This window comes from Notolabrus celidotus, chromosome 8 (assembly GCF_009762535.1).
Source record: "Notolabrus celidotus isolate fNotCel1 chromosome 8, fNotCel1.pri, whole genome shotgun sequence".
Classification (NCBI taxonomy): Eukaryota; Metazoa; Chordata; class Actinopteri; order Labriformes; family Labridae; genus Notolabrus; species Notolabrus celidotus.
In genome coordinates this window covers 6,435,448-6,442,247 of record NC_048279.1, presented here as the reverse complement: position 1 = coordinate 6,442,247, position 6,800 = coordinate 6,435,448, and the positions used below count along the sequence as shown (strand labels likewise).

Below are 6,800 nucleotides of genomic sequence, written 5' to 3'. Positions count from 1 at the left end.
TTTCAACACAAGAAGCCCTGGACATGGTCCTCGATGAGGCTAAGTCCGAATTGGACACGGCAACCGCCTCGGACGACATGGGCACCGAGGAGACAGGACCACACGGGCACAGAGGAGGATGTGAGGCTCTCTAAATTAGAGGAACCAAGCTCTGCGGATTCCTCTTCTTTGGAGGCGGTGCAGGAGGCGACGGCTCCGGGACGGGGCTGGATTTCCATAAATGAGAAAATATCATGGTCACCCATACCTACTGCAACGCCCACGAACAACCCGCTCCTTCCACCGGCCGTCAGTCGGGTCCGCTCCATCAGGTCGGCATTTGAGCTGTTTGTGACCAAAGAGATCGCACAAAATTCGTACAGAGCACATTTGTCAGCTGACAAATTTGCAGGGGGAGCGGATGGTGAGGGACTGGGTGGACATCAGCTCGACAAACCTCCAAGCCTACATCGGGCTCCTGATCCTGGCGGGGGTGTCGAGGTCCAGGAACGAGCCCACATCCAGCCTGTGGGATGAGATGGACGGCCACCCAATCTTTTGGGCGACCATGTCGGAGAAGAGGTTCCGCCTCCTGAACCAGACGGTCAAGTTTGATGACAAGGCCACCCGCCTCAGGCATCAGCGGACAGACAAGCTGGCTCCCATCCGCCACATCTGGGACCGATGGGTGGAGTAGCTGCCCCGCTGCTTCGTCCCCGGGCAAGATGTGTGTGTCAACGCAGCAATGGTACCGTTCAGAGGCCGCTGTGGATTCAAGCAGTACATGCCAAAAAAAAAAAAACGCAAAATTTGGGCTGAAGGTGTGGGTCTGCACTGATGTGAGGACAAGCTTCGCCTAGAGGCTGCAGCCCTACACCGAGAAGATGCCCGGCGGCTGCGCCGAGGTCAACCAGGGTAGGAGGGTGGTCCTGGAAATGACAGATGGGCTCCAGGGCAACACGGTCACCGTTGATAACTTTTTCACCTTGTTTGCCCTGGCAGAGGAGCTCATGAAGCGGAGGCTGACCATGGTCAGGACGCTCTGAAAAAACAAGCTGGGGCTGCCGCCCCGGCTTCTCCAGAACAGAGGGAGAGCTCTGGGGTCCAGTCTGTATGTGTTCATGCCCAGGATCACGGCCGTGTCCCATGTACCGCGGCGGGGGAAAAATGTGTTGCCACTGTCCTCAAAAGCACCACCAGGAGACCGACAGCGGGCGCCGGGGGAAGCCGCAAATAATTGCGGATTACAACGCCAGCAAAGGCGGGATGGACAACCTGGATAAGGTAGGAAAACTATTCTTGCTAAATGTATAACTTCAACTGAATTAGGCTATTGGATGCTTTTATTATTCAGAATAGCTTATTGGTGAACTATGGGGACTTCAACCTGCAGCCTTGGGGTTTTCATTAATCTTTTTTCTTTTCTTTTCTTTTCTTTTTATAATCAGGTTGTAGGGAAGTACTCCTGACGGAGGAAGACATACCGGTGGCCCATGGTTATTTTTTTCAATAGCCTTGATGTCAGTGCATACAATGCATTTGTCATCTGGTCAGAGTGTAACCCCGGATGACAGCAAGGGAAGCCGTGTCGGCACCAACTCTTCCTCAAAGAGCTGGGGAAGGAGCTGGTGGATCCAGCCATCACAGGCAGAGAGCAGCTCCCCCGCAAGCCCGCCGCCGCAGCGTTTGTGAGGAGAGTCCGCTGAGACGAAGACGGCCCCAGCACGTCTGGAAAGAGAAGGCCCGCCGGACCAGAGATCTCTGAGGAAACTGGCCGGCATGTTTGCGCTGGCTGCCCGGCAGGAAAGAGGAGGAGGGTGGTCACAACCTGTGTCCGATGTGGGGAACACATTTGCAAGGAGCACTCGCTCCTATGCTGCCACTCCTGCATCTGAAAATCCCCACAATCACTCCGAAGTTGCTGTTGCCATTTGTTCGTTCGAAATTTTCTGTGTCAGTATTTTTCAAAATAAATTCTGTTGTGTTCAAAGTGATGTGGTAATTCAGCTTTTTTTTTTAGAATACAGTAAAGAGGTAGTAAGGTAAAAACAGGATAGCAGAAGTAGGTTGTCTACATTATATTTTTCCTCACTTAAATCTGAGAAAATAATAATGTAAAAAATGATGTTGCTAATCACTGACATATGCCAGAATGTATCGGAAACTTATTCACTTTTTTTTTTTTTTTGATAAAAAATAAGAAATCTTTCCAAAACTGGCATTGAAAGGGTTAAAAATATGAAAATAATATATTCATTATATTTATGGTGATAAATGAGGTTAACAAAAAGATAATTATTTTTGTCAGTGAAAAAAATATTATCATATGACAGATTTATATTAGGTTAAAGCAGTGTCCATTTTTGGTCGCCTTAAAGGGATATTTCAGTTTTTTTTAAGTGGGGTCGTATGAGTTACAGTACACTATTGCTCCTGTTAGCCACAATGCATGCTGGTGAGCTCTTCCCCTTTAATGAGAAAATTCCCAGAGGACAGGGAGGTAAGCTAGGCTACAATTCTCTGTGAACAGGGCCTCCTATTTCGCGTAATTTCGCCAAAGTTAAGAAAATCTGTTCACGCACTCAATCACGGTGCAAATGCATGCGCCAGTAAAATAAATTTGAGCTATTCAGTTTGCCGTCAGAAACCCCCTTTGTTTTGGCACTATTTTCGGAAGCACCTCGCATCCGGAGTTCTTCTGCTGCATGAGCACGGATCAGCTGTTTGGATCAACAAGCACGTAGCATTTTTAGCAGACACTTTTAGGAACAAAAACTACAAACTGCAGAAATGAGTGATTCTGACAGCGACGATGACATGCCGTTTACTGTGGACACAAGAGGATACCTCTATGAACCAGAGTTTACAGAGGAAGAACTCCAGATGCAGACCCAACCAAGCGGCAACCTCCGGTCTAAAAATATGAGTCAATGCGGAAGTGTTAAAAGCTGCAGTTCATCGAGGATCCGCTTGAGGCTGGCTCCGGAAGTACCGGAAGTCACATACACATGAATGGGAAAAAGACGATCTTTGCAGCATTAATAAACATGTTTACAGCCTGGTACAAAAGATGAGTGTAGTCTGAATAGCTCATTTCTCGATGTCCTCTCACTGTGAGGGGGGTGAATTTTTATCTAATTTGGCAATTTTGAAGATATTGAGATTACTAGTCTTCCAATGAGAGGCACAGCTGCCTGTGGGAACACTACAGCTGTTGGCTAGGAGGCTCAAAGCCCGCCTCTTTACATCACACTGGCTCAACAGCAGCAATATGGCTGCCGCTGCCAAGCCGATTGGCATCAAAACAGCGTTCAGAAACAGATGGGTGACGTCGCGGATACTACGTCCATATTTTTTACAGTCTATGGACCCAACGTACCAACGAAGAAGAGAGGGGAGAAAGTTCTATGCTAACGAGTGAGAAGGAGAGATCCCACGTTACCTGGTAGGGGTGGTTAATCGGTCCGATTTCCCGATTCGATTATTGAAGTCCCGATTCGATTACCAACCGATTTTCGATTATTAACGTTTCTCGATCAGCGATTATTGATTTTCTCTTTGACAGTAACCCAAAATTATTGCACCATTAAAAAACAACAGTCAGTTTCTGAATTACTTCTCTTTTATTGAGTAACAACTTAAAGCACTTTATGTGTAGTGTAGTTGTAACTTCAGAATTATTTGTTTCTAACTTGAAACAAATGTCCACACTTGGAGTTTTTTTTTCTGTAGAACAAAAATACAGCTTTGGAACTGTGTGTGTTCACAGCTGTGTAACACCTTGCACCTTTTATATACTGTAGAACACAGAAATGACACAACACATTGTGTTGTGACTGATCAAATTTTACTAAACAACAATCACTGGTCTAGAATGACCAGATTCTTTGCACTCTCATTACAACAACAATTAAATGGAAGGCTTATTTCCTTTAGAGGTAGAACCAACTAACTGTAGCTTATATACTGTAGAACACAGAAATGACACATTCAACGAGGCCTCACAAGACGGCAGGTTCTGCGGCGTCACACTCACACATGCAAACGCGCAGACATTTTCAACTTTACGCACAGAGTATACATCGCGGAGGTAACCAAATCAATCAAAATAAGATTCCCATCTGAGCATCATCTCTGACCTGGACACCATACTCAATGCATCTCGCAATCCGGATGCTGACAGCGCTTTGAAGAGTTACGGAAAGGAGGCGTGGGAGCGCGTCTGTGACCGGTGCAGCTGAACCACTGGTGCAGAAGCAGCGCATGCTGCGGGATTTCCTCCCGCTGAAGCGAGTGCTTGCGGGATCAGAAAAACCCTCGGTCAGAGAGTCTTGCCGACTTCTGATCACTTCACGTGGAGAAATGTTCCCCGATTTCAAAACTTTGGCTAAAGTGGCGCTTGTAATTCCAATCTCCAGTGTGCCAGCAGAGCGCAGATTCAGCCTCTAAAACAACATCAAGCCATGAGAAGTTGTCTGTCTGAGGCAAAAGTCCAAAACCTCATGACAGTACCCCCTGCAGCCATACCACCTGAGACATTTGATTACGCACAAGCGGGCACGCAATTCAAGTCCACGCGGACCATGAGGAAGGTGTGAGAGTGTGCTTTCAGGCCACAGCAGGTGAACTGTTCCTATTTTAAGTGCAATCGTTTCATTTCATTGTTCATATGGAGCTACTGGGGCCACAGTCAGCGGAGAAAAGGTTACATGTGTGATGGCACGGTGTGGATTCTCTGTTCAGCTTGTTCGGACTGAATATTAATTACAAATGAATGAAAATGAAATGCTATTGAACATGTCATTATCATCATTTTAAAGATTAAAGTGACGGGTAAAAATAGATTATGACGGGACTTTTATGACTCTGTCAGGCAAAAGACAGACAACGAAAAAGTCTAGCGTACCTCTGGCTCCAAGGCTTCATACACACACACACACACACACACACACACAGACACAAAGCTCTCCGTGTGTGAACGTGTGTCAACGTCTGCAGAACTTACCTACAAATTATGGCAGGCGTATGCCGGACGTATGATGTTTGACTTCCGTTGACCGCGGGATAACATTTTTACAAAATAAAATAATGCAAAAAATAATCGATTTTTGAAAATGTAATGATCGATTCATACTCGTCCATAACATAATCACGATTAATCAATAATCGTTTTTTTTCACCACCCCTATTACCTGGTGGTCCCAGTGTGTAAACTGTGAGCCCATGCCAACGAACCCAGAGAGCTTCTGCTGTCAGGAGCGGGACTTAGTGACAACAATACTTCAGGACCTGTCTGAATCAGAGGATACCAGCGGCTCACATACGGCTCCAGTCTGCATCACTCGTCATCCAGAGTTCCCTGCCTTACAGGAGGTTTGCTTGTTTGAACAGTCGGGATAAAGACAGGTATGTCCCATCTTTTAAATCTGCAGAGTAGTGAGTTTAATTCACTCTAAAGACCGATACCGCTACTTGATCCTGCTACGTGCTTGTTGATCCAAACAGCTGATTGGCATGTATCCATGCTCATGTAGCGGAAGAACACCGGTCTGCGAGGTCCATCTGAAAATAGTGCCAAAAGGAAGGGGGTTTCTGACAGCAAACTGAATAGCTCCAATTTGTTTTACTGGTTCATGCATTTGCACCGTGATGAGTGCCTGGACCATATTTTCTTAACTTAGGCGAAATTACGCAAAATAGGCGGCCCCATCCGCAGAGAAAATAGCCTAGCTTACCTGCCGGTCCTCTGGGAATTTTCTCATTAAAGGGGAAGAGCTCACTGGCACGCATTGTGGCGAACAGAGAAGCTATGAAGGCATCATATTATTTGACTTTAACAAAGTGTTTATATGGAGATAGGAGAAGGTCTAAATGTTATCAACATGATTGTCTTCAACAGATGCTGCCATGTTGTTTGAATAAAGTGCATATTAACATTTGAAAGCATCTAAAATCTTAATGCCATGTTACAATAAAACTTTGCACTGCTCCTTTAACCAGTGTCTCTTTTTAGCATGGATGTGCGTAGCTGTCTTATCGGATATGATGATGGTTGTAATAACGTCAAGGGAAAAAAGCTTATATCAGGATTCATCTCAAACTTCTCATTTGTGATTCTAAACATCACCGGTGGGCCTTCTTAGCTGTATTAGACTTTCAGTATTAATATGAATGATAGGAGGAATTATCCCGTGAGGAGAATCTGATTCATGCTGATATCGTCTAATGAATGGGGGGTGATCCATCTGCACTTTTTTAGATACATCTTGAAATGCAGCTCTGTTTGTACGACTGAAACCTCTTTGGGATCAGAACAAACAGCTTGATCAGCAATTTGTGAGAGCACTTAGACTAATGTAGAGGTGGGTGCATTTGGTCCGTAACATACAGTAGAAAGAGACACTCTTGCCTTTTAGTTATGATGTTCACACGTTCTGTTTCCATGCACTATTTTTACATTCCTTTACCGTTCATGTTTCAAACACAAATTCAAAGCAACATCTCAGTATTGCACAAAAGTAGTCACACTAACATAATACAGAAAGTTGTATCAGTTAAAACAAAATGTGACAGTGAAATGGAAACAGGCTCTCTTGATAGCGCAGGAATTTCTCCCTATCTCCTTCTGTGTGTTGAGTCTCCTTCTTCCTCTGTAAGCTCTGGTTCATGAAGGTTTCCTTGTGTCCACAGTTAAGAGAATGTCATTGTCAGAATCTTTAGTTTGGTTTGTATTTTTCTGTCTTTTAAAGCCTGTGATCCCTAACAGCTGATCAATGCGCTGCAGGCAGAGGGAGTCCACAAGTAGTGTTTCACCCCTGGCT

General features: G+C 45.3%; 1 pseudogene; it reads left to right on the top strand.

Moving 5' to 3' along the window:
* Positions 1 to 400: 400 nt before the first annotated feature.
* On the top strand, positions 401 to 1,927 carry LOC117817572 (annotated as a pseudogene).
* Positions 1,928 to 6,800: the final 4,873 nt, after the last annotated feature.